The sequence below is a fragment of the Lactuca sativa genome, chromosome 6, assembly GCF_002870075.4.
Source record: "Lactuca sativa cultivar Salinas chromosome 6, Lsat_Salinas_v11, whole genome shotgun sequence".
Classification (NCBI taxonomy): Eukaryota; Viridiplantae; Streptophyta; class Magnoliopsida; order Asterales; family Asteraceae; genus Lactuca; species Lactuca sativa.
The window spans coordinates 174,196,144-174,206,621 of NC_056628.2; the positions used below are offsets into that span (position 1 = coordinate 174,196,144).

General features: G+C 36.7%; 1 long non-coding RNA gene across 1 annotated transcript; it reads left to right on the forward strand.

Moving 5' to 3' along the window:
* The first annotated feature begins 6,710 nt into the window (after nucleotides 1–6,710).
* On the forward strand, nucleotides 6,711–10,136 carry LOC111890603 (uncharacterized). Its single transcript, XR_002849908.3, has 3 exons — nucleotides 6,711–6,944; nucleotides 8,380–8,445; nucleotides 9,943–10,136. It is a non-coding gene; the product is annotated as an uncharacterized LOC111890603 (long non-coding RNA).
* The last annotated feature ends 342 nt before the right edge of the window (nucleotides 10,137–10,478 follow it).

Here is a 10,478-nt window from a genome sequence, read left to right on the forward strand (position 1 = left end):
TTAGAAATTAAGGTCAGACCTTTGGGAAAATGAATATACGGTTAGCAGTAATAGAGCTTCACACACTTTTCTTCGGTGAACCTTTCGATAAAGTCATAACACTCGATCTTGTCCAATCCTGCAAAATCGATGTTCGATAACCTCTGAGTAATCCCCCCGGTGTAATGTATGGGGTATTTTGCAAAGATTCCTTGGAAATGCACTTCGACTTGGATGAATACGGGATCCATTTTTGAGGTTTGAGGAGACAGAACGAAAGTCAGGGTTTATCGAACGAGCTGGAAGTGGTGAATGGTGAACAGTAGATGGGAAAATATCTCATTTCAGTTAAACTGTTAGTAAATGATATGGCATACACAGTCAGCAAGGTTGGGGATTAACTAACACATGTGGCAGGAATATGACCGGCTGACGCCTTCACAATTCACATAATGACTTAATTGACCCGACAAAACAAAGTCCGTTCCCTTATAAAGCCACTTAAAAAGTTTAGTGACTAAAAGGGTAAACCCTGGAAAGTTCATAGGTCATATGTGTCATTTTCCCGAATGAAATCACTAGCGACAAGGAAACAGGGTATTAAGGGTTATTTATTAGATTTCTATTCATTTTTTTAATGTTTGGTTCAACTTTTCCAAAAGAATTTTATTTATAAATGAAAAAAAATCAATGGATGGGAATTAACTCCGGTTCATGAGGAAAATGCAAGATTAACATATTACCTTCTATCGTTATCACCACCAACACCGTCACCGCCAACGCTACCACCCATCACAACCACCATCACCACTACCACCACCACCACCACTAATACCACTGGCCACCATAACCACTTTTACCACCAAATCTGTAACATCCAATTTTCAGGAATGTTATTAAAGATTAAATTGGGATTTATAAGTTTAAAGCGTTGGACGGATGCACAACGTGATCCTAGGTTGGTTGCGGCAATAGCCTTGAGAGAATGCCACGATATGACATGGTCTTGATCATGGTGCGACATCACTAAGTGGAGAAACCCTAATTTTCGGCCTTTGGGCCTTATTTTAAGGATCTAATCCATATGGTTGCCTCATTTGACAACCATAATTTTCTCCAAATGTCCTTTACCCTAACCTTAGCCTCCATACTTGAGTTTTGAGTGTTTGAACCCCTTTTTTATGAAGTTTGAAGGTGAATGAATACTCTCTTAGTGCGTAGAAGCTTTGTCTCAACTTAGATCCATTATCCCCAACATATTCTAAACCATCAAAAGTCCTCAAGCTCCAAGCTTTATGCATTCTCCTTGGAAGATCTAGGTTTTAAGCATGATTTGGTCCCTTGGTTGATGTTGAGTTGGAGTTTGGGAAACTTCAGGTTCAAGGTTTCATCTTTTTAACTTCTGAACCCATTGTGGTGAGAAGGAGAGGCTTCTATCTTTCTATTTGATCCATGCATGTTCTTAGTAGCATCTTGGGTTTTATTTTAAACTAGGTTAGAGAATGGTGTGTTTGAGTCATGAAAATGGATAAAGTTGGAAACTTTATCCATTAAGTCCATATTGTGAAGAAATATAGAAGTTGTGAGCCTTGATCTGAAAGGATTAAGAGCTTAATGGAAAATATAATTCTGATAGGAGCTCACGGCGCGACTCCAAAAATTTCCCGACCATTTTATTATAAAGCCCCAAAAACAGTGGTACAATTTTTCATTTTATAAATCATTAATACCATACATCAGATGTCTCAAAATCAACCACGATACAGTATTTCAAAAATCAGCAAAGTAAAAATATTCATAAATGCAGAATCACGAGGGGGATTTTGTGCGATCTTGGCAGACCATTCCTTTTCATATCAGAAGTACCGGAAGCCATAAACATAAAATTGTAAGCACAAAGCTTAACGACTTCACCAAAGTACCACATACCATACAAATAGTTGGGCCCAACCCTAGGGTATATTCCAACTCAACATAAAATCATGGGCCTGTCCCTCGGGTTTGTTTCAACCCGAACATGCAATAATGGACCCAACCTTGGGGTTTTTTCCAACCTAAGCATACAATTATAGGCCCAGCCCTAGGGTTTATTTCAACCCAACATACAAAAATTTAAGAGTCACAAAGACAACTAGCATCCTACATAACACAATCCAATGGGTCGGCATTGGTGCCTTCGACCCACAAGCATAGAGAGAAGACTCACCTCAATACTCAACTGCTACCACTCTTACTGCCAGAAATACCGTTGCTACACACCACATATACAATTATACCAGATAAACCCTTAACTCATTAACTCCATAAGGGTTTGAAACACTAAAACTAACATAAAAGTTGGTGCTTTATAGAAATGCATGTCCAATGCATGTCTTGAAACCATAATGAGTCAAAATAAGGGTTTTTGATAAAAATTATCATACATGGCTCAAAAACTCAACTATACTTCAGATCTAAACCAACAATCATACCAAATGTTCCAGAGATTCAAAAAGCTCCAAACTTTTTGATATCTTACCACTCTAACCATCAAGAACATGAAGATTAGGCGACAAAACTCAAGATCCAACAACCTAACATGATAAAAATCGAACCTTAAACACTTACAAAGGTCTATAAAAGTGCTAGGGCGAAGAATGAAGACTTGTTTGTTGAATCTTAGATTACGTCTTTTTCTTCTTCCTTCTTCCTTCCAGAACTTCCAAAAACATTAAAAATGGCTTCAAATTGGAGGAAGGAGAGTAGGGTTTCTTCATATCTTTAGGATGCTAACGGTGAGAAAACCCTAGCCTCCTCATTCCTTTAAATAGGGAGAAAACCCGAAAAAATAGGATTTTCCAGCAGCCAGCTGCCACGTCGTCGCCATATACTGCCACCCTGTGGCGGCTTAAATGAAACAAGCGTTCCAACTTGCCTCACTACGTCCTGTGTGACATCCCCAAAATCACGGCCAGAAAAGACCGGTTTGTTTATGCTTTGTTTAAAAATCAGAGTTACATTTTAAATGAAAGTGTTGCGGAATTTGTCCCAAAACAAAAATATGATAAAGATTTATCAAAGCATTTCCATAGAAATGTATTTCATTAAAAGACTCAGGATGTCATGTTCGTACAGATCAAAAGCATAAACAGTACAATATAAGCCTTACTACATTATTTCATATCTACAGGCCTATATCCGTAATCCCTCGTCCAAAACATCACACCTATGCTCATGCGCCACTACCTGTAATACATAAAACTGAGTGGGTCAGGCTTGGGAGCCTGGTGAGCACATAGGGTTTTCAACCCATAATAAATAAGTTTATTAATTTCATCGATCAACAATAACCCGATTACCCGTTCCCGTTATCCTCACTTTACGTCCCTAAACACCTATCATAAGGGACCTAGCCTAAGGATCATCATCGGGACGGACACTACTGCTAAGGGGATTCCTCAGCAATAAATGTCCTAAAGGCAACCATGTGGGGGGTGGAGTACACCGGTGAACACATCGTTCACAAACACCTACAGGTTGCGAGCCTGCTAGCGTTCCACTGGACTGTCTAGAAGAGTCCGTGGTCGTCATCCATACTCCGCTAGATGACAGAAACAACAACATCAACATCGAGGCCTCTCATCATTTTATCACACATCAGCTATTACATCTACCCATGTTTTACCCCAACATTTTCATAGATATAAAATACATATACAGTTTAAATCATTGAAAACATGTATAACAATGTTCATCCAGCATAGATAGCAAGTATTCAGATAATATGCACATATAGCACGTAATTTATATAAAATACTTCATATCTATGTGTAAGCTGAAAGTAACTATGCACTCACTTGTTAAGGTGATGATTCCAAAATCGGGCAGCGCTTGCTTCTAACGATTCTATTTTCCTTCGACGAAACCTAGCATTATTATCGCTAAATTTTAGTCTAATATTTACCGTGACCAACTATTAGTCTTAGTATTATTATTATTATATAAGCGTTAAACAATATTTTCCAACCACTATGTACAGACAGGGGCCAGACATAAAACACCGGAGGGCAGGACCATTTTGGCATATAGCACTTCTGAAATCCAACAACCCTATGCGGCCCTTTAAACCAGATTCCCTGTACCGCGAGTAGTTAAAAAAAAATATTATAACGACACTTATATAAGTTATAATAATAGCTCAAATATTTATTATAAGTTCATAATAACAATATTAATTTTAAATATAAGCTATATTAAAATAAGGTAAGCATAACTTACTTACAATGGGGTTTTAGCTAGGAGTCGGGCTCTGCAGGGGCAGAACTTCGTCGCTGAATCTTTCTAAGAAAGATTCGTGCAGCGCTTCAGCGCTCACCTTACTATACTAAGCTACAGAAAGAGAAGTCGAATCACGAGGGACCGAAATGCTCGGGGGATAAGGAGAGAAAGACTCTTGAATCAAGAGAATGGTGCAAGAAATATGAGAGCCCAAGGCTCTTATTTATACTAATTGAATTTTCAAAAACTACCCTCCATAATTACTTAATGACCTTTTAGTTATATAAACAACTAAACACCCCTCTATAATACTATTATAAATGGATTTAATGATATTTGTACTAAACTAATGTCGAAAGAACTCAACATTAGTCTTATAATGACCGCATCGTCGATACCTTTCTAATGATATATACATATGTATATATATATGTGTACGTATACATGATTTATACTTTATTTTAATACGTAAATATGCTATTATAATTTGTAACTCGTTCATACGAACTCCGTTTTTGACTTTCTTTATATCCACGCGTAGGTGAAGACGTACTCTACAACTTTCGTTTAGACTCCGTCGGCTAATTTTGACTTTATTTTTAAAGTTATATTTTTAACAAGCCGGGACAGGATTGGTCTGTTTAAAATCTCATAACTTCTTCATACGAAGTCAGATTTGGGCGTTCTTTTTATCGATGTTCTTAGTTTAACATATTCTACGACTTTCGTTTAGATCATTAAGGCTAAATCTCGCTCTATCGTAAATTCACTATTCACGCTTCCCGGTGCCGTGCCAGTTTTGCCGTAAAACTTCGACGGGTCATAACTTCTTCGTTATAACTCGGATTTCGGCGTTCTTTATATGTACGGAAACCTTGAGACATATTCTACAACTTTATGTAGAGATATCGGGTTTATCTCACACTTTAATTTTGACGCTTATTTTTATTATTTATTAATTATACATTTATAATTAAATTATAAGCACATAAATACACATAATTCACATAATACTCAAATATTTCATCTTTATTACTTCAAAAGAGTTACAAGAGTTGACCTAGACTATTACATTGACAAAAATGCTTAGCCCTGAAACCCGGGCGTTACATCCTGGTGGTGCCTCCACCATGTCGTGGCAACTCTAAAATGCCAAAGAAAATTATAACATAAAGTACCTCAAGAGCAAGGTGTTACATTTATCGGTTCGTGATTCATGTCGCAACATAGTTTGGGTCAATAGTTTAGTTTATGACCTAACTATATACAGTCAGAATATATCATCATATTCACCAAATTCATCAACAATTCACCAAAGCATAGTGAAATATCATCATTTCAATTAAATTAATGCTACCATACCATAAACATCTTAATCACTAAAATGTAGCCAAATATCACTTTAGACCCTAAGCATGGCAACTGGCAAGTAAGCATATCAAATTAACACATCATACTCAAACTAAAAACAATGACCAATTTTGACATAAAATGAATCAATGATCCGTATGTGAAATGTACTTTGCGACCCATGCACATTTAGTGACTAAAACTACCAACTCACATTGGTCCTTTCATGATTATCGCCCTGGTAGGCTAAGTTGCATACAGGCTAGATTTGCTTGATGAGCTCAGTCAGATCCACAACATTTTCCATGTCTCTCAATTACGGAAATGTTTAGCCGATACTTTTATGGTGATTCCTTTGGATGACATTCAGGTTGATGAGCGCCTAAACTACGTAGAGATACCGATTGCGATTCTCGACAGAAAGACAAAGACTATATGCAACAAACCGATGAGCTTGGTGAAGGTGTAGTGGCAGCACCGGATGGGTTTTGATTGGACGTGGGAGCCTGAGGACGATATGAGAGAGCATTACCCCGAGTTATTTAAGCTAACAGACTTCAAGGGCGAAGTCTAATTCAAGTGGGGGAGAGTTGTAATGTCCAGATCTTGAGGTAATTTATGTTTTAATTTTCTTTGGCATTTCAGGGTTGCTACAGCGTGAGGCACCACCACGGCTTGACGAAGCAAAATGAAACGTGTGTTTCATTTAAGCCGCCATGGTATTGCAGTATATGGCCACGACGTGGCAGCTGGCTTGTAAGGACCCAAATTTGTTTCCGTCATCAATGTTAGTTTCTGTTAGACGAATATTTTTATTCATAAGATTATTTTGGTTTTAAGGTTATATAACAAAATAAATTAAAAAACAGATGTTATTTAATTATTAATAGATAAATAATTTAATTAAATGAACTTTTTGAGATTATATGGTTAAAATAATTCCTTTGAAGGATTTAAATTGAATTAGGGGTTAAGGTGTTACTAAAAGACTCTTGAAATGTTATGCTATCTAGGTTTGGGGTTAGGTATGTAGAAAACTGAAATTAGAGGGATTTATTGGCAAAAATCGGATTAAAACCCCCCATGGGATTCAATCGACGAAATTATGGGGATTAAAGGCATTATCATTTTTTCCCTTGGGCCATATACGTTCGATCATTAGCTTCATACCCATTGATTGGTGTATGGTCGTCGATCAGTAGGTAGGAACAAAAAAACGAACCCAATTGATTGGGTTATGGATCGATCGATCATCAGAAGGTAGAAGAAAAAAATTGGCGACGTGAAGCAAGGGAAGGGAGGATTGACAAGTGCTGATTTTGGGTAACAATTGAGACCGAAATTGACCTTCATTCTTGGTAATCTTCTTGGTTTCTTCCCTCCTCATGTATTCATACTCCAATTTCTAGTATTTTGAAGGAATCATGAAGTTGTATTCCAACTTTCACTTCAATTCGTATGACATCATGTATGGCCGAATTCCAGACATATTGGAGGTGTTCTTGACTATTTATTTCTGTCAAATTTCCTTTTGAAAACACTTCATCATGTGTTGGAATTGGTACTCAAGAATTACTTACAATCTTGGATTCGAATATTTTCTTTTGTTGCAAGAATTCATGTTTTTGTTATCTTCAATTGTAGTGAGTATTTTTCTGTGAAAACACCATGTTTTTAACCATCCAAAAGGTCTTCAAAACAGTCCCTAAAAGTCTTTTCATGAGGCTTAATGGTGGAGGAAACTTGAGTCCTAGTGGTGTTTTCTATTTTAGCAACATACTTTGTTTTTCCCATAAAAGCAATGTACTTTTAGTCATGGTTTGAAGTTGAAATTGTTATTTTAACTTGTTGACATGTTGATACTCTTAGTAACTCAATTTCCATATTCCTAATTGTTTTTGGTTATGGCTTAAGGGGTTAAGTTGTAAATTAACCCTTAAAATTCAAAGTTGGGAAATTCAGGAAAATTCCCATTTTGTCATTGTTTTGAAAAAACAATATTGAAAAATCATCGGGAGATGGATTGAGGATGTGTAAACTCTCAAATTTTATATTTTGAGTCCCGTTTGTGCATGATTTTTCTCAAGACCTTATGTTGTATGTAACCAAGGTGAAAATCGTCATTTTCACTAACTGGTCAGAAATTAGCTACATTGATATCTCATTTTGTAAAATTCATATAAAATTGTAGAAAATCGTATTCACTTGTGCGAGTAGTCCTTGAAAATATAAAAGTATAAACCTACTGGAATATACAAAAATATTGTATATTTTTCAGGATTTGGTGGTGTTAAAATGGCCTTGAATAGATGGTTGTTACGGGTCAAAATCTGGAACTTTGGTCTAAACATTCGTTTATATGTTTAGGCATTCTACTCTCAACATTTTTGTGTCATCTCTTTGATATTTCCATAAAGTACCCAATTGTGTCATTCAAGCCTTTTTTGTGTAAATTGAGTGACTTTAATCATTTACCTAAAGTCTTAAAGCATATGGTGATTTTTGATGAATCTTGGAATTCTACACAACAACTTTGCCCCCATCTTGCTAGAGTTGTAGTTGTTATTCTGGGAAGAATTGGTTGATGCTCCACTCTCATGAAGTTCTAGGAAATCTAGTCTTGTTCCATAAAGTCCAATAGCATCCCAATTAGAGTTGTAGATTATGTTTTATGACCAAAACACTGAATAGGGGTCGTGGTTGGAATTATGAAAAATATAATATAAAACTAATATGATGAGTTAAATTATAGACTTTGAATGCACTTAATACTTTGATGATATATGTGTTTAGGTGAGGTCTTGGAAATTTCAAGGGAGCTCGAAACTAGGAGTTAACAAAGGATTCATTAAGGCCAAGGTGAGTTAGTAGTTTTACTCACTAAATATGCATAAGTCGCAAAGTACATTTCACATACGGATCATTGATTCATTTTTTGACAAAATTGGTCATTGTTTTGTGTTGAGTATGATGTGTTAATTTGATATGCTTGCTTGCTAGTTGCCATGCTTAGGGTCTAAAGTGATAATTAGCTCCATTTGCGTGATTGAGATGTTTATGGTATGATAGCATTAATTTAATTGAAATGGTGATAGTTCACTATGCTTTGGTGAATTTTTGATGACTTTGGTGAATATGATGATATGATATGACTGTATGTAGTTAGTTCATAAACTAAACCGTTGACCCAGACTATGTCACGGCGTGAATCACGAACTGATAAATGTAACACCCTGATCTTGAGGTACTTTATGTTTTAATTTTCTTTGGCACTTTAGAGTTGTCACGGCATGGTGGAGGCACCACCAGGACATGGTGAGGCAAGTTGGAATGCTTGTTTCATTTAAGTCGCCACGACATGGCAGTATATGACCACGACATGGAAGCTGGCTGATGGAAAATCCTATTTTTCCGGGTTTGCTCCCCATTTAAAGGAATGAGGAGGCTACGGTTTGTTCACCCTCGGTCTCCTAAAGATATGAAGAAACCCTAATCTCCTTCCTCCAATTTGAAGCCATTTTTAATGTTCTTGGAAGTTCTTGAAGGAAGAAGGGAGAATGAGTAAGTTAATATTTAGCAAGCAAGTCTTCATTCTTCGCCCTAGCACTCTTTTAGACCTGTGTAAGTGTCTAAGACTTGATTTTTATCATGTTAGGTTGTTAGATATTGAGTTTTATCCCTTAATCTTCATGTTCTTGTTAGTTGGAGTGGTGAGATCTCAAAAAGTTTGAAACTTTATGAATCTCTGGAACATTTGGTATGATTGTTGGTTTGGATCTGAAGTATGGTTGAGTTTTTGAGCCATGCATGAGATTTTTATCAAAAACCCTTATTTTGACTCATTATGGCTTCAAGACATGAATGTCTATAAATCACCAACTGTTATGTTAGTTTTAGTGTTTGAACCCCTTCAAGGGTTAATGAGCTAAGGGTTTATCTGGTATAACTGTATAAGTGGTGCGTAGCATTGGTATTTCTGGCAGTGAGAGCGGTAGAAGTTGAGTATCGGCTGAGAGGAGAGTCTTCTCACTATACTTGTGGGTCAAAGGCACCAATGCCGACCTACTGGATTGTGTTATGTAGGATGCTTGTTGTCTTTGTGACTCTTAAATGTTTCTATGTTGGGTTCAAATAAACCCTAGTGTTGGGCTCATAATTGTATGATTGGGTTGGAAGAAACCCCAGGGTTGGGCCTATTATTGCATGTTCGGGTTGAAACAAACCCCATGGTTGAGCCCATGATTTTATGTTGGGTTGGAATATACCCTAGGGTTGGGCCCAATTGTTTGTATGGTATGTGGTACTTTGGATAACTCACTAAGCATTGTGCTTACAGTTTTATGTTTATGGTTTCAGGTACTTCCGGTATGAAAGGGAAGGGCCCGACATGAGCGCACAACATCCCCCTCGTGATTCCACATTTATGACTAATTTTACTCTGATGAATTTTGATATATTGTATTATGGTTGATTTTGGGACATCTGGTGTATGGTATTAATAATTTATAAAATGAAAAAATTTACCACTGTTTTTGTAACGTTACAATAAACTAGTCAGGGGAAATTCTTGGAGTCGCACCGTAAACTTCTACCATAATTTTATTTTCCATTAAGCTCTTAATCCTTTCAGATCAAGGCTCACAACTTCTAAAGTTCTTCAAAATATGGACTTAATGGATAAAGTTTCCAATTTTATCCGTTTGCATGCCTCAAACTCACCATTCTCTAACCTAGGTTAAAATAAAACCCAAAATTCTACTAAGAACATGCATGGACCAAATAGCAAGATAGAAGCTTCTCCTTTTCACCACCATGGGTTCAAAAGTTACAAAGTTGCAACCTTGAACCTGGAGTTTTACCAAACTCCAACTCAACACCAACCAAGAGACCAA